Source organism: Triturus cristatus, chromosome 3_2 (assembly GCF_964204655.1).
Source record: "Triturus cristatus chromosome 3_2, aTriCri1.1, whole genome shotgun sequence".
Classification (NCBI taxonomy): Eukaryota; Metazoa; Chordata; class Amphibia; order Caudata; family Salamandridae; genus Triturus; species Triturus cristatus.
In genome coordinates, this window is record NC_140584.1 from 111,846,133 (window position 1) to 111,867,440 (window position 21,308).

Sequence of the window (21,308 nt, forward strand, 5' to 3'; positions counted from 1 at the left end):
CTCCAATGGCTGAACTTGGCCTCCACCTACCAGTTGACCCAAGTATACAACCTTGCTCAGCCCTATCTGGCACTTGGTGGCCTTGATAGTGGGGCCTGCCTTTTGCAGGGCACCCAGAACATTCCTTAGGTGGACCAGGTGATTCTCCTAGGTGGAGCTAAACACAGCACTATCATCTAGATATGCTGCACTATAGGCTCCCAGACCTGTGAGAGCTTTGTTCACCAACCTTTGTAATGTGGAAGGTGCATTTTTCAGACCAAAGGGCATCACAATAAATTGATAATGCCCACTGGGGGTTGAAAATGCTGTTTTCGGCTTGGCATCCTCAGCTAGTCCGATTTGCCAGTAGCCAGCAGTCAGGTCAAATGTACTCAGAAACTTGGCTGGGGCCAAAGTATCTATGAGCTCATCTGCCCTTGGATGTGCATCAGTCCTAGTAACTGCATTGAGGCTTCTGTGGTCCACACAAAGCCTCATCTCTCTTTTTCTACCCTTGGTGTGAGGTTTTGGTGCCAGGACTACTGGACTAGCCCAGGGGGTATCTGAAGGCTCATTGACCCCCAATTCCAGCATCATTTGGACCTCTGTCCTGATGCAGTCTCTGACATGATCAGGCTGTCTGTAAATGCTGTTGTTTACTGGCAGACTGCCACCTGTGTCCATTTCATGGGTACACCAGGTGGTTTGACTGGGTGTCAGAAAAGGCATATACTTGTACTGATTGAAGACCTTCCTGAAATCAGCTTGCTGCTGGTCAATGGGGCTGCCTGTGAAGGCTACTCCATCAACTGACCAGGGAGAGGGTCACTCTCTTCCTCCTGTCACTCATCAGTGGCCATGAGCAAGCTCATGTCAGCCCTGTCCACAAAAGGTTTTAGGCAGTTCACATGAAGTACCCAGTGGGGACGTCTTGGAGTGCCTAGGTCTACCAAATGGGTGACCTCAGCTTCCTTTTCAGCTAAACAGTCAGGACAGACTTTTGGTCATGCAAGGCTTTATACAGCTGCTGGCTGGCCTCAAGGTGTTTACTGGCCTTCTTCATGTACTCAGCCATATGTAAACGCAGGCCAAGGACATAGTCCACAAAATTCTGTTTAGGAGGTTTGAGAGGATGCTCCCATCCCTCCTTAACTACACACACTAACTGGATGTTCAAACAGAAGTTCAAATGTGCTGTAGCCAACCCCCTTCTGCGGAACCTCTCTGTAGGTAAAGAAAAGGCAGGGTAGTAAGACATCCCATTTTCGCCTTAGCTTTTCTGGGAGTTCCATGATCATACCATTTAGGGTCTTGTTGAACCTTTCAACAAGCCCATTGCACTGTGGATGGTAGGGTGTGGTAAACTTATAGTGAACTCCACATTCTTTCTACATTGCAGTTATGTAACTAGACGTGAAGTTGGTACCTCTGTCTGTTAAGACCTCCTTAAGGAAGCCCACTCTGGAAAAGATTCCCAGGAGGCTGCTGGCCACTACAGGAGCTGTAGTGGTTCTAAGGGGAATTGCTTCTAGATGCCTAGTGGCATGGTCCACCACCACTAGTATGTAACTGTGCCCAGATGCAGTTGGAGTGTACAAGGGACCAACTATGTCAAGCCCTACCCTCTCAAAGGGCACCCCAACCACTGGAAGTGGAATTAAGAGGGTCTTTGTAGTGCCACCTGACTTACCACTGGCTTGGCAAGTGACACAGGAGCGACAAAACTCCTTGGTGTCTTCAGACATATGTGGCCAGTGAAAATGAGAGGCAATTCTGGCCCAAGCCTTACTTTGCCCAAGGTGTCCTACAAGGGGAATATCATGATCCAGGAAAACGTCTGGGCTTCTGGGGTATTACCAACCTCCTGGTAGCACCAGGCTTGGGGTCTCTACCTCAGAATACAGAAGCCCATCTTCCCAATAGATCTTGTGGGATCCACCGACATTCCCTTCTTCTTCAGCAGCAGCTTGCTGTCTGAGCTGTTCGAAAGAGGGGCAGGATTGCTGCTACAAACTAAAGTCTGCACTGGAAGGGCCCCCTGCCCCCAATAACTCTTCCTGATCAGGCCCAAGTTCATCTGGGACTGTTCCTTCACAGAGACTGAGATCATCTCCCTCAGGAGAGTGATCCTCACTGAGAGTTTGGGAGGGGGGCAATTCCTTACCCTTCCTGCTCCTTCTCTTAGGAGCAATCTGGTCCATTTTTCCAGGATCCAGTGCTCGCTCAATGCTAAGCTATTTGGACTGAGCCCTGGTTATAGCAAAAACACTGACAGAGATGCCCATCATCTCCGCATGGGTCCTGAACTCTACTTCAGACCAGGATGAAGTCTCTAAATCCTTGTCCATTAGACAATCTACAGGTAAATCTGGAGATACCACAACTCTCTTAGGTCCAGTTACCCCTCCCCAGCTAAGATTTGCAACTGCCAAGGAATGATCAGTCCTAACATTGCTAGCGTTGGTTTCTTGGTACATCTGTCCAAGTATGATTTGTTATGGGGACACAAGTTACTCTGTTACCATGGTGACACTGGCCCCTGAGTCCCTGAAAGTTATTGCTTCCTTGCCATTGATTACAGGCTGTTTTTTGTACTTGCCCAAGTTAGTGAGACTTAGTAGTAAGGTGGCAAGATCAATGCCACCATCACAGACTATAACAGCCTGAGCTGGAGTTCTGACTAAGTCAGAACCCATCACAGAACCCAAGGATAACCCAAGCAATCCCTTGGTTGCTGTACTACCACTTGTACTGGTGCTAGGGGGCACAGATGCCTTAGGGGCAGTGATAGTCGGTTCCTTGGCCTTTACACAGTTAGCATCTCTTGTACAATGGGCTTTTACTTTAAACAAATAACACCAAGGTTTCTTTTTGCCTTCTCTTGGAGTTTTGGGACTTACCCCCAGATGCAGGTTTTCCACCACCATGTTTTTTTTTGCTTTCAGACTCAAGAGTCAAACTCCACGTAGCTTTCGATAGTTCAAAACTCGTTTTTATTTCTTTATAGAATGCAGCAGCCAACGCGCGTTTCGCCCCACCTAGGGCTTCCTCAAGGCGCACTTAAATCGTAGAACACACACTTATTAATAGTCCTTCCAAATTATTGTGTTCTCTCTCAAATGGGGTTTCAAGAGTCCAATGCACTTCAGTGTATAGTCCGTTTTTCATTACAATGTTCTTTTGGGGTTTACATTGGTCTCTCTTTAGTATCCAAAACCAAATTATATATTTCCTCATGGAGCCATGATACGTTCCATCAAGTACGTCATTATGGTATCGCCGCGTTTTACTTTCCCAATTTCGATTAAAAGCGTCGGCTGCTGCATTCTATAAAGAATAAAAACGAGTTTTGAACTATCTACAGCTACGTGGAGTTTGACTCTTGTGGAACTGTTTTTGATAATATGGTGGTTGAAAATATATAGTTCTGTACCCTGCTTCCATGAAGCCAGCCTTCCAGAGCCTTAATAGCACTATCAATAATATCTACCCAGTCCTGGGTGTGCCTTATGGGTGTCTTGGAACTTAATCCTGTATTGTTCAGTGGTTAGGCCAAACCCATCTATGAGGGCACTCTTCAGGACTGAATAATTGTCAGCATTCTCTAACAGTCAGGAGCTTATCTCTACCTTTGTAAGCACAGGACAGCCACAGGATAGCTGCCCACTGTCCTTGAGGGACCTTCTAAACTTTACAGGCCCTCTCCAAAGCAGTGATCCATTTATGGATGTCATCCCCCTCCTGGAAAGGAGGGACTATTCTGCTCAGGTTTCTAGTGTCAAAGGATTCCCTGATTCTAGGGACACTATTGCTGGCACCATAGGACTCTAGTCCCAGTTACTTCGTAGCTCTCTGCACTTTTAGGGACTCTTTGTCAAGGGCCAACTGATCTCGCATGAGCTTAAGTCTTACTTTCTCAAGTTTGATCATTTGGTACTCCCTTTCTAATGAATTCTCCCTCCTACTAGATATGGAGGTCCATATTGATGTGTCTGTAGCACTGACTCAACAGAAGGAGATCTAGACCTCCTCTGCCTACTCTGAACCCTCCCAGGAGGAATAAAGGGGACACCCTCTGTGCCATCTGCACTATTCCCGAGGGGATTCGAGTTCACCAATGTGGGGTCCCCAGACTCATCTTGGTCATACTCAGAATTAGGGGCAGAAAGGGTAACATTATCATCAAACTTTATTTAGATCCCAATGGATCATAAAAGTATAAACAAACAAACAGATACAATAGACATATACATAAAAATATAATTTTTAAATGTATCAATAAATAGAGCATATCTGTTAAAATAGGCACAAATAAAATAAAAAAAAGTACTGGAATTCATTACACGGTCACTGCTAAAAATATAAAAATATCAAAATCAGAGATATTACCTAAAAATATTAAAGGTCACACTACAGCACCTTGTACATTTTAAAAACACTTATCAAAGATCCATAACAGACTGTGTGAGTTTCACTCGCTTAATCCAAAAAGCCGTTGCAATCCCTGCGACGATTTAGAAATTAGCAACGTATCATCCACAAAGAGGAGTGCAAGAAACCTCTGCCCACCTATCTTAGGTGCATCACACACATCTTGGTCTAAAAAGTAAATTGCACCATTTGTATATAATGTAAAAAGGGTGGGTGCCAAAACATACTCCTGCCGGACCCCCGATCGATATGGATCGGGTTGGTCAGTGCCCCGTCCTGCCCCCACCTCACCTGAGCAAATGTATCAGCATAATTAGGTGCAGAACCTTGACTGGTGCATGTTTAGGGGAAAAAACATATATGTGGCGAGAGGGTGCCCTAAGAAATGGTCCAGTATATGGAATTTGTGGAATGTATATAGAGGGGAGATCTGTGTACCGCCTCGCAGTATTGAGGATGATGACCCGCTGTCGCCATGAATGTTCCACTCTATGATTAAGTCAGTGAACCATCTACCACTGCGTACTGTCCTGTGAATTCTGCATGACCACCTGTATTATGCTGATTTGGGGATGTATGTTTTAATAAAAAGATTTACATTTTTTTTTTTTTAAGTATCAGCATAAAGCTTCACACTAATGTCCTACAGGGGAGCTGGTAGTCCCATCTCTTCATGAACCTTCTATAATCTGGCTCAAGGCACTAAATCAAAAGCTGCACGAAGATCGACAAAGGCAACATAAAGTTTGCCCTTGCCTATGATCACCTCTCTCCAGGACCAACACACAAAGTGGACAATCTGATCCACTGTGCTCACATTTTGCCTAAAGCCTGCCTGCCAATCCGTGAGTATAATCTCACTGCTGTACGTGAGCCAGTACCTGCTTGCAAAACATTTTTAGTGGGGAATCAATCAGACTTATTGGCCGATAATTGGCTGGGTTCGCCATGTCCCCTTTTTTGTGGATGGTAATAATTTTGGCTAGTTTCCAGGAGGATGGAATCTCCATACTAGCCAGATTTGTGATTGAGAACAGATTAATGTATGGCCCCCAAATTTCTGGATTTCCCCTATATAGATCATTGGGCAGTCTAACTGGCCCAGTGGCGCGACCAGGGATGGAGGAATTTATAGATAATAGTGTTTCAGTGAGCGTAAAAGACAGATTGATGGCCTTGGAAGAGAAACTGGTTCGAATAGCATTCAAATCACTCTCATTAGTGTCACATTTAAGAGAGTAAAGTTGTTTGAAATGGGCCATCCATTCTTGTGGCTGGATGGAAAAGTCGAAGGTCAGTTTACGTCCATTAAGGCAGCCAGCTGTTGTCTTGTTACTTGTTATCTTTGTTAGATAGCGCTACTTGCAGTTCGGACCAAAGAGAACACTCCCATTCTCTCTTTGCTTTAAATATGACTTGCTGGTACAACTTCCTGTACTTGACTATATCGGGCTGAATTTTTACTTAATAGCCGCAATAAGCTCACTCTTGGCTTTCCTACAAGCCCTGTTATACCAATTTCCAGGGTTGGGCACATTGTTCCCCCTGCACCTATGTTTTCCCCAAACCTCTCTAACATGCGCTGTTAGTTTCCAGTGGTGGCTGGTGACATTTGAAAGTGGTGCGGCGTAAAATTATTGTCGTACTGCTCTGGGGCGAGCGAGCGTGGTGAGAGACCCAGAACCACCTACAGGGCATTCGGGGGGTTTCTTCCCCGAGAAATTTTGACAAAAAAGTGGACAAATTGTGCATTTTCAAGCAAATTTGAGGAAGCAGGAAGGTTAATAAAGCAATACAATTGAATTAATTATCATTTAAGAAATTGCCAATTTTTATGAGCTATAGAGGACAATATTTGCGTAGGCTGATGTAAATGTGCGCAGCTGTGTACATAAGGTGTGTCTGGGATTCCAAACACAGGCGACTTCGAGAAGAAAAGGCGGAAAGATTGAATGAGCCATGGGCACCCCGGAACAAAGGGATGTGACTCGTGGAAAGGAGGGTTGGGGAAGATTGGATGAGGTGCAACGAACATGATGTACCACTATATGTGTGAATGGAGCCACCAGCGTGGTGTGGCATTTGGACAACTATCCTCCGGTGCCAAGGGTCAAAGTCCAGGGGAAGCCCCAATATCCTGCATCAGCGCCTCCAGTCTGTTCTTAAAGCAGGAGCCCTGTCTAGCGCTCAAGAGAAAGGGCAAGAGAAACACCTGAGCCCCAAATATCCCACTGACATGAGACCCACAGGATACCCTCAGACATCGGACACACCGTAGAGCTGGGCCTATGTCATGGAACATCCAACCCACATCATAGCTCGGCCTCAGCCCAAAGAATGCTTGCTCTCTGACACCCAGGGTTGGATTGGTAAGGTGGGCACTGGGGCAATGGGCCGGTATCTGAGTTCCAGATGTGGGCCGCTTTTTTGGCCAGCGGGGTGGCCAATTTTGGCTCTGTCTGTGCAGTTCAGATGCCACCACCGGCACAGTGGGGGGCATAAGCAGCCATTCTGGAGGCAGATGGGCCTCTATAACTGCCCTTTTACCAACGGGGCAGAGGTGTCATTCCCAGTCTCTTGCTGGCCAGCACTTTAACGTATGCAGATTCAGAAGGGGGCCTGAGCACTTATATTCAGGTGTGATTCACCATTCTGAGCTAATCCATGCACAAAGAGTCCTGGCAACATTTGCATTTTGATTATCTTAGTGAAGTTAAGAAACATGGCTCTTTTATAGAACCTTCCCCCCTTTTAAAACACTTAAAACACTGAAGCTGTGTTTTGAAAAAAAGACAGAATCTGTAGATGTGGGCCAATTTTTTATCCCAATCCAACTCTGCACACCCAAAAGTCACTTAGAGAAAGACCGAGCCTACGAGATGTCCCCTCTAACCAGCTCACCCTTTGAGTAGGACATTACCTCACAGTATGCCCTCTGACTTCAACCACACCCCAGAGGAAGCCATAATAAACCCAGAATGTCCTCTGACCCCACCCCAACCCTGTCGCAGAGCAGAACATAAACCCACACACATGGTGAACTCTGCTGCTATGGCAGAGTATGCATTGAGCACAGAGGGGTTCCTTCAATGCAAGCCTCAACCCACAGCAGGGCAAAAGCCCCAGAGTGCCTGTAGAGACACTGCCCCCTACCCCGCAGCAGGGCCTAAGATCACACGATGCCCTGACTAACACTTACGTTCCTCTGACAGAAGGGCGTATATTGTACCCCTGCATGCATTTAATTTATAAAGAGTCATGATTACTCGTGGAATTTAATAGAAAACGCACCATGGGAGAGAAACAAGAGAACGTTTTCACACTTGTTGACGCAAGCCACATCGAATTTCACCTCAGAGGGCCGCAGGCCGTATTCGGTCACCTCCTCAACGACGCAGCAAAAAAATGGGGTGACCCTCACAGCAAAGCAAATGCCCATGCCCCGGGCACTTCATGCCACAGCGGCGGAGTAGCCAGAGTGTGAGAAACTCTGCACTACTTTACAAGGGGCCACCGCATCCTCCAGATAGTGCCTGGAGGGTCCCGGGGCACTGAGCTCAACGGTGACTAAGTGTAACTTGATAGGAACAGATGTTATTCCAAGGATAGCAGAGGCGGACCAATTGGATAAGTTTACTTGTGTAGCGCTCTTTACTGCGAGGCATTGCCTAGGCACTTAAAACTGTACTTCTCTCATCTTACAGAGGCAGTGGGTGCAGCTATGGTTTCAGATGCTTTACAATATTATAATTAATGTTTCTGGTGATGGAATTTGGGGTGGCAGTAGGACAGTTGTGTATTCTTACCTCAGTCCTCTGCCCCATCCTTTACACGTTTCACATTATACAGCGCCGCTTGTCCTCACAGCGCTTTGCAGACACGTTCCCCCGTTACCCCTAGTACCCCCTTTTATCCATAGTCCTCACAGCACTTTATGGACAGGTTCTGCATTAGACAGCTCCTTCAATCCTCAGCTCATACAGCTCTGTACAGAGACATTCATTCAGCGATAAAACAGCACCCTAAGTCCTCAGACTACACAGCACTTTATTGACAGGCGCTGTATCATACAGCTCCTTCTATCCCCTATCGCAGTGTGCGTTACGGGCGTGTGCAATGTTGAACCGCTTATTTTGTCATCAGAATCACTGCGCTTTATCCAACGGTTCTCATTATACAGTCTCTACTATCCTCAGACTTCACAGCACTATATGGACAGGCTCTGTACCATACAGACAGCTCCTTCTATCCTCAATGTCATAGCTCTTTACAGTCGCATTCAATGCTTAACGCCCTCTTTGACCCCAACCTTCACAGTACTTTCCGCTGACCTCGATGCACTTTACAGGCAGGTTCCACGCTGCAGAGCCCCTTGAACTGGGGTCTTGAGGTGCTTTCCACATCATACAGCCCCTGTGCTGCGACCTCACAGCACTTTACAGACAGGTTGTATGTTACAAAGCCTCAGTTGCGGCCGGCATGACGGGCGGGGGGGGTCACACATGTTCGCGGGGGGAGGGGGGATGAAAGGGATGGTAATTCAAATTTTTTTAAAAGTACCTTCCTCCGGGTCACACTTTGTCGCCTCAGCTCCTCCTGCTCCTGGTTGAGTCTGCGTTTTCATTTTCCACAGGAAGCCTCACTCCCCTAAGCCAATCACAACGCTGCAATGGCAGAGTTGTGATTGGTGCAGACAGCGCCCAGCCAAGTGCCTGCAAGGAGGCCATTTTCCATATGCAGGCTGCATGCAAGCCACTCCCCCCCCTGCCCTCGAGCAGGACCGCCCCCCCCGCCTGCCCCCAACTAGGCACTTCTGCTTTCTCACAGTGCGAGAAGCAGAAACATAAAATGTCAGTTTTACTATTACTCGCCCCTCCACCCCAATGGAGGAGCCGCCACTGTTAGTTTCTCATGGTTATTGGCAAAGGTCTTGATTCTGGAGGCAAGGGGAAGCTTAGATAGGGTCTCAAAAGCGAAAGTTGTACTTTGTTTCATTCTAACCCTGCTGGATCACCCAGTCCCATCTGATTGTTTTCAGATTATCGATATACAATATCAAACCCGTATCATTGTTACCAAAGGCTACTTCGGCTGGGGGTACTTCATCACATAACTGCATATGTAGAGCATTGTGGTCACTGTCTGGATGCTCGACTATGTCCATATCCACAATTCCTGGCCAGAGTTTACCAGATGCCAAAATGTAGTCAATTCTACTTCTACTTTAACCCTGTTAAATGTCTGCTTGCCTTGACAATCAGAGTGACATCTGCCATTAGTAGCCCTCAGATCACAATTTAAGGTCATGGCCAATAGCTTCCCTTCTCTTGCTGTCCACCTAACTGTGGACAAATCCAGCACTGGAATACACCAAAGCGTATCCTGTTCTTGCGTTAGATCTAAGGAGGACGCAGCCAACGGTTCAAAGATCATGTTTAAAGTTCCCTGCCACCAGGAGCCTATCCTTATCCGGGCTTTCCAGAAGACCTTGCTCCAAGATACCAATAACGTTTGTCTCCATATTGCTACTCTCCACTCTGTTGTAAACATTAAAGATTCTGATTGTCAACCCAGATGGAAGCACCAATCTCACTGCTTGTATATCGCAAGACGTTACAGGCACTTGAGAAATTCTGCATTGGAATGAAGTTTTAATCCATATGCATAGCCCCCTGAGGGTCTACCCCTTGTGGGACGAGCTGCAATAACGCAGAAAGGTGTGTACCCACATCTGTGGACAGGAACTAAACACCAAGTCTCCTGAAAGAGGCAGATGTTGTATATATCAATAAAATAACCCCACTCCTCCTCTTCCAATAGCTTGGTTAGCCCTGCTACATTCAATGATAGTATTTTGATGGAAGAATCCTGAGACTGTGAGATCCCATCCATGGTTAGAGGGGCTGTTTCCCCAACAGGTCTACACACAAAAGTTGTGACCCAGAGTACAGAATCCAGATATGTGGCCTGGCCCGGCAGTCCACCACCTGTGTCTCCTACTTTACTGCCACTACTCAGAAGTAATGGATCAACTGATAATTGAGATGTCAACGGGTAGATCAACTCTTCCTCAGCAATAGCCCTTGTCCCAACATCTGCCTTGCTAAAGGAAGGAGCCTTGTGCTCCAGTCAGTGGGAGGCAGCAGTTGGCTCACTTTTAAAAGCATCCCACCCACTCTTGAACCCTATGTTGTGTAGCTTCTATGTAAAGCTGGATGACGGAAATTGATTTAAATCTGGATGTTTGCATTGGAGATGGTACAAGCTTCAACTGCCAAAAGACCTTCCACCAGATCTTTACTAGCAAGGGCGATAAGCAGTTTGTCAAAACAATGATCATCGGTACACAGCCTTTCAACCCCTATGATATCCTTATTAGAGTGTAACACTGTCTGGGCTCTCTAAACCAGTGTACTACCTTATTGGTTAGGGAATCTGAGTCATCCCTCGCCCCAGGGGCTAGCTTCGGAACCATATCAAGGAATATCACAGCTGGCTGGCTCCTTACAGTGCCCCGTATGTAGATACCATCATGAACTTTCCCTCTTGCCCAACACCCCCTGCATCTGCGGGACTCTTGGTGCAGGTGTATGAAGGAAACTGGTGCCGCCAAGCCTCTGTAGATGGTTCTCTTCTGAGGGATCTCAATTTAGGATGGAACGAGAGTGGCCACCCCCCTTATCCACTGCACTCCACTCTCCCCACTGCAGCCAAGGCTAGAACTGGCTTGGAAGTGGTATTGTTGGTTGATACCTAGGAGTATACCTGGGAGGTTAGGGAACCAGGGCAGAAAGCGGTGGGTTCCCACGTACTAACAGAAGCCCCGTCCCTCAGGAAGAGCTTCTGATCCGTTGGCTTTTTCCCCTCAAATTTCTCAACCGTCTTCTGCAAAGTATTTACCTGATCCCTAAGGTCACCAATAGTCCTCATCATGTTTTGCAGTAATGCCATAATCCCTAAGTGTGTACCGCCCTGACCATCATTTAGAATTTTCTCATTTGCTGAGGCGATTGCTACATTCAATAATTAAATTGACAAATATTGGATGCAGCTGGGCAGTTCTTGTATTAGCTTGTGTCATTATCTGGTAACAAAGAGGGGCATGTTTTATATTTAATGAGAGATTATCTGCTAACAAAGAGGGGCATGGTTTATATTTAATGAGAGATCTTTCAAAAACTTTGTGAACCCGTTTAACCCAGTTAATTGGCTCTGTATAAGACAGATCTGGACTAGGCTTCGATGGCTGCAAGTTGGAGCTGGCCAAATCTGTGCATTCCAACAGCAGATTATCTATCCTGTCCATTACCTCATTGTTATCAACAGATGGCTTTTTTTCCCCTCTGGGAGCCCTGTGCTCCCCCTCCACAGCCTAACACTTGCCCATTCCTAAGCGTACACAAAAAAGGAGAGATAGAGGGGTAGATGAAGTATAACAGATCCTATTCCCTTTGTAAGGAAAATACAAAGCCAGTAAGGGTCAAAGACCCGCCGGTAGGAATATTGTATAGGGTGCCTTTTTTACAAAGAGGGCCCTCCTGGTGTCCACGCCCACAAACAAAGACACATAGGCTCCTTCGCACTGTCAACAATCAGTAGTAGTATTTGATAAGTGTTGCGTAGTCCTACAGGCATATCAGCTGGTTAACTGAAGGACCACCTGGTCTCCTTAGACTTCCCAAGCACATAGAAAGTAAACTTGTAGCAAAGTACAATCCAGACGTAATTCAGATGCAATAAAGGCAAAAGGTTACAGAGTCACATTAACTTAGAAAGGTGACAATGGCGTTAGGAAGATTCTGACAAGCTAAGGCCAAGGGGGATTCCCAGCCCAGCCTACTCCGGGCTATGACGAGCTAAGGCGGGCCCGTCTTGGCCCAGTCTTTGCCCTGGCCAGGCACGCCCCGCGCGCGTCCCACGCTGTGGGATGCCTCCCGTGGCTTTATGGCGCTCCAGAGCCTGAGGATTACATTGCGGCCCCTCCTCGGGGTGAGAGAAGTGAGAAAGAGCTGGCGCTGCAAGTGGAGGGTCCTACGCTGCAGGACGCCTCCCGTGACTTTATGGCGCTCCCGAGCTTGAAGATTACGTTCCAGCCCCTCTTCGGGCCGAAAGAAGTGAAAAAAAGCTGGTGCAGTAAGTGGAGGGTCCCGCGCTGCGGGATGCCTTCCGTGACTTTATGTAGCTCCGGTGCCTGAAGATTACGTTGCCGCCCCTCCTCGGGCCGAGAGAAGTGAAAAAAAGCTGGTGCAGCAAGTGGAGAGTAACCCCTCCTGCCCCTTCTTCTGGAAAATCCTCACCCACGTTATCTTGATTCTCTGACCTGTCAGGGTTCTAGGGCCTTTGGGTGTCCACACAACACCTAATTTCTCTCTTTCCGCCCACCCTGTTTGTGAGGCTTGGGAACTAAGACCACTAGTCTGTCCCAGGGACTCTGGGAGGGTTCAATAACCCTTAACTCCAGCATCTTGCTCACCTCAGCTTTGATGCTCTCCTTAACTTGGTCAGAATGCCAATGTTGACAGGAAAGCTGTCCCCAGTGTCTACATCATGGGTACACCAGTGTGTCTGTCCAGGGGTTAAGAAGAAGAGCTCAACATACTGCTGTAGGACTTGCCTGCAGTCAGCCTGCAGTTAGGTAGAGAGGGTGTCTGAGTAGACAACCTTATCAACTGACCCATCTGTTAGACTGTAAGAGAGAAGGTCAGGGACAGAGTCACCCTCTGTCTCCTGATCCTCATCAGTAACCACCACCATGGTTACATCAGACCTGCCATGGAAGAGTTTGAGGTGGTTCACATGGATCACCCTCTTGAGGGCCCTGCTAGTGCCCAGGTCTACCTCACTTTTCTTTTCTAGGATAGGATAAGGACCACTCAACTTGGAGGGCCCTTGGTGCCAAAGGCTCTAAAACCCACACCTTTTGCACTGGTTGAACTCCACTAGTGCAGCCTTTTGGTCATTTCAGAGCTTCTGGTGCTCTTGGCTGGCATCAAGGTTTTTGGATGCTTTCTTTATGTACTCTGCCATTCTCGAACGTAGGCCTAGAACACAGTCCACAATATCCTGCTTAGGTTCTTGGAGAGGTTTCACCCAACCTTCCTTCACAAGACAAAGTGCTCCCCTAAAAGTATGGCCAAACAGAAGTTCAAATGAGGAAAACCCTACTCCCTTTTGAGGCACCTCTCTGTAGGTGAAAAGCAGGCATGGCAAAAGGACATTCCATCTCTTTTTGAGTTTTTCAGGGAGTCCCATTATCATACCTTTCAATGTCTTGTTGAACCGTTTAACAGGGCCATTAGCTTGTGGATAATAAGGTGTAGTGCACTTATGCCCCACACTCATTCCACTTGTGTGTCATGTATGCAGACATGAAGGTGTAACCTCTGTCTGATAACACCCCCTCAGCATACCAATGATGGCTTTGGCTACTGCAGGGGCTGTAGTAGTCCTAAAGTGGAATTGCCTCAGAATACCTGGTAGCATGATCCACTACTACCAGTATGAATTTGTTTCCTGATGCTGCGGTAGGTTCATGTAGACCCACTATGTCCACACCTACCCTTTCAAAAGGAACCCCAACCACTGGGAGTGGCATTAAGGGGGCCTTTGCGTGTCCACCAGTCTTGCCACTGCCTTAGCAGGTGACACAGGTGCTGCACAACTCTTTTACTTTATGTGACATGTTTGGCCAGCAGAAATGTCTGACAAGCCTATTCCAAGATTTTTTCTGGCCCAGCTAGTGGGATGTCATGGGCCAATGTGAGGAGGAATTCTCTAAACAACTAAAGCACTACCACTCTCCTAGTGGCACCGGGTCTGGGGTCTCTGCCCTCAGTGTAAAGGAGTCCCTCCTCCCAATAGGTCCAGTGGGAGCCATTGACATCTCCCTTTTCATGTGCAGCAGCTTGCTGTTGCAAGCTTTCAAGAGATGGACAGCACAACTGTTCCCTAGAGGGCCCCCCAGGGCCCAGGATCTCAACTTGGCATGGTTCAAGTTCCATACTCTCAGCCCCCTCTTTTTTTGATAAACAAGTTTTTATTTTCAAATAGGCATCAAGATCAAAAAGGACATACAGCGAATTGAGCAATTTGGTAGCAGTCAGACCCGTCACATAGTAATTAAAAAACAGCAGCACAAGCATTCTCCCCCACCCCTCTCCCTCCGTTCCCGCCCCACGCATACCTCCCCCTAAACTAGGCCCCCGAGCCACTTCCCCCATACTTTACGGAACTTTTTGGGGCAACCCCTCGCAGCGTACAGTGTCCGTTCCTGTGCAGCGCACCAATCCACCCCTCTCCGCCATTTGTCTCCCTTGGGTGGGTCAACCTGCTTCCAGGCGGCCGCTATATCCCTCTTGGCCACCACCAGGGCCGTGGTTAGGAAATAGTGCTCGTTACGGGAGCCATCCAGCCCATCCGTTATGCCCAGCAGCGCTAATCGAGGGTCATGGGGGACCTCCCATCCCAGAACGTCAGTTAAGTCAGTTTCAATCTCCCCCCAGAAGCTGTCCAGGCGAGGGCAAGACCAGACCATATGAAAGAAATCTGCCGGTTCCACCCCGCACCGCCTGCAGCTAAATTTGAGGTTTGCAGGGGATTCTGGGTAGGAAAACGTGGGGGGATCCCGCAAGCCATGCCTCGCTGGACTCCCCCGGGTGTCTATTTTTCAGAAATGTGTGGGTTTGGTTTCCCAAGATGTCCGCCGAGCCCGGGACCAAAAACCCAGGTGGCTCCCCCTTGCAAAACCAGGTTGTTTTGTGATAGGTAATTTTGATTTCTCCTCAATACGTTTTGGGCCCTTGCTTGTCGCAGGTACTTGACCCACCCACATGAGTAAGGTACCATTTTTATCGAGAGACCTGGGGGAACGTTGGGTGGTAGGAAATTTGTGTCAGAACAGTGATGATTATACACACTCAAAGACTGAATCCAAGACCAATTGTTTTGTATACAAATATTACGCTGTTACTTTTATTTTACAGCCAAGAGAGACTCAGTTGAAGGTAAGTAACAGTTTAGGTACAGTATGACTGTGTTTGCAAAAGCAATAAGAATATTTTAGAGTAATACTGAAAATACTTTGTGGTGTCAATCAACATTAGCAGTAACATAGCAATGTAAAAGATAGACAGTGCAAATATCAAGAAATGCAATGCAATCTTATGGGAGGAAAACAGTTATGCACATTTACAGGTAAGTACTCAACTTACACATTCAGTCTTCAGGGTTGTAGACCAACACTGGGCCAGGGTCAGATCAAGGTAGATACTGCATCGCCAGCAGCACTGGAGCAGCAGGGTGCAGAGGTCACTGACCCAATGTTAGTCAGTGGAGATTTTGGGGCACCTACAGAGGTGCTGGCTGTAGGCAGGCACCCATGGTTTCAGGGCACAGACCCCGTGGGTTTAGGCAAGCACGGGGGGCAAAAGGCAGCACCAACCATACACAACAAGCGGCACAGGGGTGGCTGGGTGCAGAGTGCAAATCAACATCGGACTCCCATTGCAAGTGAATAGGGAATCTTTCCGTCCGCAGCGGGCCCCCCAGCAATACTAATATGGCGGGGGGTCATTCAGGTATGGATGGCGGGCGGATCGCCCCCGCCGGGCCCACCATCCTAATAGACCCCCTAAGTCTTCGATCCAATCAGGACAAACTTCACATTTGGGGTTCTCTTCCTTAAATTGTCAAACGGTGCAACCCAAGTTGATCAAGTAAGCCCAAACCTTTCTTCTAAAAAATTCCTCCACTGGTTATTTGTTTGCTTCTCCAGTCTGAACACCCTCTTTACAAAACCTATTCATCTTTTTCACAAGACTATTTGAATTTGGCGAATATAAAGCCACCTTCAAATATTTAATGTGTAAACGATTTATAAATTCCTTTATCTGGGAAGAATTAAAATGGGTGCCATTATCCGTAATGAATTCCCTGGGAGGACCCTCCACATCGAAAATTTTCTGCAAGAATTTAATAACATTGGCTGTGGAGGTGGTAGAGACAAAGTCAAAATAGACACATTTTGAGAAATAATCTATCAAGATCAAAATATATTTTTGATCTGCAGACAATACCTCAAAAGGGCCTGCAAAGTCCAAAGTCACTGTGTTCCAAACGTCATCTGGAAGTGGTACAGTGTGAAGTGGAGCTTGATATCTCACCCAATGATTGTTTAACAAGCATGTGTCACACTTGGAGATCCAGTTTAATACCTGGGACTCCAATGATGGCTATCAAATGAACTGTTTGAGGTTTTTACAAGTGCCACCTACACCTAAGTGACATTATTTTGCTGCGTTAATCAATTTTTCACATATGGAGGTTGGTGGAATGCAAACATAATTTCTCATTAAACACTAGTCACCAAAAATTGTTATTTCTCCACCTGAGCAAAAGGTTTAAAAGGATAAACCAAAGACCTTTCTCTGGGCCATCCTTTGGTAACAAAATCTATTACTGATGACAAAACATCATCCTTACTTAAGGCATCCATCCACTCATTGAAGGATACCACCCAGGATGAGCTTAAAGCATCATCTAATGTGACAACTACACATTGAATATCTTTACCATTGTTCTGATCAGCACAGTCTAGGGGCATCCTAGAGAGGCAATCAGCCCTCAAATTCATACCTCCAGGAATATAATTAATGGTAAAATTGGACACCTGTAGGCAAGACAAAAGCCTGACTAGTCTGGCAGAGTCCTTACCAGATCCATTGCCATTAGCATATGAAGTAAAGGTTTATGGTCTATGTAAACTTCAGAACGTGTGCCCCAGAGGTAAGTCTTACATTTTTCAATCGCCCATGAGCAAGCTAACGCTTCCCTCTCAATGGTGCTGTAATGCGACACAGCTTGCTTTAAAGAGCAGGAGGCGAAAACAAGGGTGTGTTCACTACCCTGGACCAATTGAGACAAAACTGCCACCAGACCAACCTGACTAGCATCCACTGTAAGGATGCATTTTTAACCTGGTTTAAACAGGAGATGAGCCAGTGCTTTAACAATCAGGTCTTTTATTGCTTACAATGCTTAGGCAGTTGTATTTTACACAAATTTCAATCAAATATAACACCTTTTGGAGAAGTTTGTGTAACGGCTGGACCACTATCTCATATTCCTGGATAAACCTTGAGTATTACTCGCTCATTCCACAAAAGACTTAAAAGTGACTTTGGGTGGGGCTACCTCACTTATAGTGTATCAGGGAAAATTTGGGCTTAATGCCATCCATTGAAATGTGATGCCCTAAGTAATTGAAGTCTTGTACCAAAAAACAACATTTGTCTGGCTTGAGAGTAATGCCAACTTCTTTGAAGATGTCTAACATCCTAGACAAGTTCAAATTATGTTCCTGAACAGACCCTACAAAAATTAACACATCCCGACAGAATGGAGTCCATCAACTTTTGAAACACACTCACTGCAGATGCCAGACCAAAGGGCAACTATAGAAATTTAAAGGCCCCAAACAGGGTCATGAATGTGGTTAGATCTTGGGAGTCTGCAGCAAGTAGAATCTGATTTTATACTGAGCGCAAATCCAATAAGGAGAAACATTTTGCACTCCCCAAGTTGACCAGTAAATCCTGTGTCCTGAGAAGTGGATAACAATCCAACAGTATGTTCTTATTTAAGGTGCGTAAGTCAGCACACAGCCGTATGTCACCAGCTTTCTTACGAACAATAACAATAGAACTAACCCACTCAGAAGAGTCTGTGGGAGTTATGATACCTTACTCTGCAAGTTTGTCTAATAATATTTTGAGATGTGCTCTCACAGATAATAGAACTAATCTAGGTTTGTGAGCAATTGGTATTGCCTATTTTTTCAGTTTTATTTAATGCTCACATTTGTGTATGGTACCGATCTTTGCCTGGAATACCTCTGGATATTGCACATTGACATTTAAAGTGGTGTCTTTAGTGTCTACAATAGAAGCCATAAATGTTGATTAACAACTACAGGGTTGTCTGACCCTGATATCAGCATCAGACCTAACTTGGCTAAGTCCTGGCAACCAATAATAAGTTTAGCTCTCATAGCCACATACACTTTAGTCATGATTTGTCTTTCAAGACATTTTACCTTTCCAATGGAAAAACCCAACATGTCAATGTCTTTGGTCCCCATAAGCTTTGGGAGCAACATCTGGGGAACTGAGTGTCTTTTTGCTTACCCGATATTGGGTAAAGAAGGTATCTGACACAATGGTGATGGGTGCCCATAATTTGTCACTTAACCTCTCCAATCTGTACCTCACACAATGGTCATTTAATAGGCTGCAACTCCTCGTCCTGAATGCCAAGTGTGAGCACCACCTTGACAATTTGGGAAGTGACATCCAAAGAGTGTACCTGCACATTACCTTTGATACCAGTACACACACTCTGGAAGTGCCCCATTTTATGACACCTATTGCATCTCTTACCTACTGCTGGGCAAGAGGGGTGGTAACTCATATGTAGCTTGGAGCCACATTTGTAACAATGGGGAACATTCTTCCTTTGTGGCAACTTCGTGCCTTTCTCCTTAAAGATAAAGCATTTACAGTATCAAAATACTGTATCATACTAACAGTGTGAGTAACAGAATCACTGGCTATGTATTTACTAGATATAATCAAACGTTCTTTTAACTTGGCTATTTCTAATACCTCAATGAGACTGGGATCACGGCAGCGAAATAGTTGCTCTTTAATTTTCTTGGAGCTACAGCTGTACACAAACTTATCGCTGATGTAAATATCCAATACATTGCCAAAATTGCAGTTTGCTGCCAAATTTCTAAGTGCAGAGATGCACTCCTCCACAGTTTCCTCTTGGGTTTGTTTCATTTTGAAGAAGTTAAAATGTTCCAGGAAAACACTAAGTTGTTCCGTGAATCTATGTTCCAATCTTGTAACTGACTCATTATTTTTATTCCAGTCATCAATTTGAGCAGGAGGGATCATCTGTGGTAAATTGCCATAAATTTGCTGTCCTTCTGTGCCTAGATGAGGGAAAAGAAGGGCTGCTTTCCTCCTGGGTGCGAATTTATCCGCATCAATCGCTATTAAGTAATTTTTAAAGACCTAAACCACTTTTCCCATGTTAATTGTGGTTTACCTGGATGTTGCAAAAAGGGTTGTAATTGAACTAACTGAGGTAAGTTGCTCATTTTGTGAATAAACGTAGGCTGTAACTGTCAAAATGAGCCAAACAGTAGCAATGTTGTCAGTAAAGTTATTCTATAATGTACGTACCAGAATCATACAATTTGGAGTCTGAGGAGTAATTTCTCTCACAAGCATCGTGGTTGTGATCGCTGACTCAGCGAGCGAGTTAAAATAAATGATCCAGTCAAAACGAGAGAAATACAAGTCAAATGCATGTAAGATACAATTTTCCAGTTTAAATAATGGAACTTCCTCCCAAAGCAATATGGCTGTCACGTACCTCAGTTGTTTAAGTCAGTCAGTTGTCCACTAATAATTGGAGTCTGCATGCATGCAACATCGGAGCTGACTCAAGAACCTTTTAAACTGAAATGTGTGAGGGCCAACCTCCACCAATGAGCCTGGGGCAGGCTCATGCCACCACTGTAATTGGCCCAAAATTTACAGGAGGGTGGAAGGGCGGTACTCACTTCAGCGGTAGCAGAGTTTCTTACTGAAACAGGCGTACAGACCCGCAAATTGAACGCAGCAGCACCATCTGGGGTTGGGCCACAGTTGGATGCAATGAAAAGGTGCTGAAAGCCGATAAATGGTGCTAGCGGTAGGCTCTGGGCTAAAACTCACTGCTAAATGTGAAGTAAGTCTTTACCAGATCAAATAGGCAAAAGGAGTATTCTGCTTTAGACTTGAAACAATAGGACACACTTAAACTCAGCACTCCTAAAATCAGACAAGTGTATATATATATTACTGCACCTTTAAATGACACACGTAGAAAAGGAACTCAGCGCTCTCAAAATGAGGCTAGTAAACTAGTCCTGGTACGTTTAAGATGAAATGCGTGTATTTATTAGTACCGCACTTTTAAAAGGAATACAAAACATATGTTCAAAAATGCACCTTCCCAGATGTCAAATAGCATTAAGGCATATGTAAAATAAATGCATATAGTAAATGTAAAAATGCATAGAAAAATAACTGCATATACGCAAGAATCAAGTAGTTAGAACACGAAATACATCACCGATTGTCTGTCTTGCATCATCCTGCCATCACAACTGGGGAACCCAGTGGCAGTCTTGGAAGAAGCTCCTCAACAGGAAAGGTCTTTAGGCAGTGTGTCCACCCCTAAAGAGAATTCCTGTCAAAACACCAAGAGGTCTCCATCTTTATGATCTTACTAACACAGAGAGAGGCTTCTAGAAGCTCCCCCTCCCTTCACCTGTACTGTAGGTGCTAGCTACACTCTCTGAGTCAAGATTACTCACTAGAGGTGGCCAGGCTCCAATGAGAGCTGAGGCAAAGTTATTCACTCTCTCATCTTTGGGCTACGCAGCCCCCACTGTTTGTTCTAGTCTTATCTCTCCCACTCGGTTCTTTGTGTTTGCGATGAACCCAACCTGCCTGCCTTCGCAGCTGAAAGGTAGGGTCACAAAATGCAGTTGAAATAATGCAACATGGAGTCAATGGTCACCACATGATCTCACGATATATAAATGCATATAGCCATATAGCACTACACTTCACTCCTTGACCAATGACTAATAATTAACACAACCTAAAGGAATAAAAGTCATAAACTTAGGTACAAATTACATACAGCTACAAATATAAATCAAAATACAGATTATAATGAAAATGCAAAATCTGAACAGTCATGGTTATGTTTTAAAAACAAAAGTGGCTTTCTTGTTTCCTGATCATCGAATAGCAATTCAGCTAAAGCAGTAGAAG

General features: G+C 45.7%; 1 long non-coding RNA gene across 3 annotated transcripts in view; it reads right to left on the reverse strand.

The window, feature by feature from the left end:
- The window catches only part of LOC146856878 (uncharacterized), a 168,631-nt gene extending 148,728 nt beyond the window's left edge, over positions 1–19,903 (reverse strand). Inside the window, exon 1 of one of the 3 annotated variants that reach the window (XR_014979823.1) lies at positions 19,855–19,903. This is a non-coding gene — a long non-coding RNA (uncharacterized LOC146856878). Of the gene's footprint in view, positions 1–8,973; positions 9,043–19,854 lie in introns of those variants that run through there. The other 2 variants (XR_014979821.1, XR_014979822.1) reach the window with 2 other exon arrangements.
- Positions 19,904–21,308: the final 1,405 nt, after the last annotated feature.